Source organism: Poecilia latipinna, unplaced genomic scaffold (assembly GCF_001443285.1).
Source record: "Poecilia latipinna isolate Pla-1442-1.1 unplaced genomic scaffold, P_latipinna-1.0 Scaffold3720, whole genome shotgun sequence".
Lineage (NCBI taxonomy): Eukaryota > Metazoa > Chordata > Actinopteri > Cyprinodontiformes > Poeciliidae > Poecilia > Poecilia latipinna.
The window spans coordinates 29,047-30,753 of record NW_015116336.1 but is presented as its reverse complement, the minus strand read 5'-3'; the positions used below and the strand labels follow the sequence as shown (position 1 = coordinate 30,753).

General features: G+C 36.0%; 1 long non-coding RNA gene across 2 annotated transcripts in view; it reads left to right on the top strand.

Annotated features, from left to right (window-relative positions):
- The window catches only part of LOC106941528 (uncharacterized), a 10,514-nt gene that overhangs the window by 4,053 nt on the left and 4,754 nt on the right, over positions 1-1,707 (top strand). Inside the window, exon 3 of one of the 2 annotated variants that reach the window (XR_001423391.1) lies at positions 694-768. The exons of the other annotated variant lie outside the window; for it this stretch is intronic. This is a non-coding gene — a long non-coding RNA (uncharacterized LOC106941528). The remainder of the gene's footprint in view (positions 1-693; positions 769-1,707) is intronic. 2 annotated transcript variants of the gene reach the window in all.

Sequence of the window (1,707 nt, the reverse complement as noted above, 5' to 3'; positions counted from 1 at the left end):
GGGAAGCTCCCAGATTTGTGTGTAGATGGTGAATTTACATGCTATTAAAAGCAGGGACATCTGAGTTTTGCTCTGAGTAGTGATTTTATCCTCTGACGTTTCTCAATGTGCTTGTACCGAAGTGGCAAACACATTAGTTCAGTGAAAAACGGTAGATCTCAGAACTTCCTTATAATATCCTAAAATTATTTATAGACGTATTGTGCATTTTTGAGCCGGAGTACCGGAGACTAAGGGGTCTGAAAAAGGACCACTGGGTGGCGGAATGGTTCACTGACCGGAAAAATAGCCAGGCAAACCCAGAAGAAGACGGAACGTCCCGGTGGTCTGTCCTCTGAAGTAAGTAGGAGCTAAACCTGCAGGCTTTGCCCTCCGATTATAATGAGACATGGAGTAATTATAAATGATTTCAGATTACGTTTTATATGTCTGGTATTTTGATACTCTGCCCTCCTCATATGTTTCTGTTAGCGGGAGCTAAAATTTATGTCAGCTATGCTACGTTAGCTGTTGGGAGCTAAGTCTGTGTATTTTTATTGTCTCACTCTGCACAGTTTGATCGTCTGTCTTCAGTCTTAACTTTAACCCAGGTTGATCTAGTTTTATGATGCCGAAGTCGGCAAGCATCTTCAGGAGATTATAGCAGTTATGGATGTTGGTCATTATCACTGAAACCGTATTTTGTTGCTACAGCAGTAATGAAGGTAGATCTGGACCTGCAGGAACATCATCTGCAGCTACACTTTATTCACCATAACAAACTGAAAGGTACTTCATTTATGTTGACTTCTCAACATACTTAAGGATTTAGTCTAATGTTCACACATAGGCCTGTCACAATAATCAATAAATCAATTAATCGGATGATAAATTAAAACAAATTTAATCATTTCCATTGGCCTGATTTATCATTTCTCTTTTTTCTTTCTACCAAAAACTGGATGATAAAAGTCTTTAGTTTGGTACTTCGGTCTTGACTAGCCCTTATTTTGAAAAGCAACTTTGTTTACAAATACTTCAAAATTCATTAGTTTTATTTATTCTGGATATTAAAAATGTCTTCCAGTTCCAGTGTTAAATGTTCATTAGAATTTAAAGTTGAATGACCTTTGAGAATGTGTTCTTGCATTATTATTATTTCATCATTATCATTATATTACTTTAAAAAATGGTCTCAAAACAACAATATTATCGTTTGTTGAGAACTTCTGGAACAATTTATCATACAGTAAAATCTTTCATGGTGACAGACCTATTCACACATCCTCCAGAATCATCAGATTAAACTGTGTTTGTGTCTGGATCTCTGAAATCCATTTCATCGGCCCTTAAGCAAATATATACCTCATCTGTAAACCAGGACAACCCTGCTGTTCCCGTTTGTCTTCATTTCAAGTTGACTAATGTAGATGGTAAAATATAGTCAGATTGTTTAGATTTTCACAAGCAGTAAATTTCTTTCTCAACTGGTATTTTGACACAATTGACAGCTAATAAACACATACTTAAGAAAATAAAGTGCGATAAACGATAAATCAATTAATCACCCGATAAATTAGGGTTAAAATTAAACCTATTGACCTCATTTTAATTATTGGCTTTATTGTCTCTTCCTGCCCTTTTCTCTTATTGATACTGAATGAAAAAAGACTCAACTCCGGTGCTCTCCACTGACCCTCCCTTCCTCATTTCCTTAGTGTAATGTTC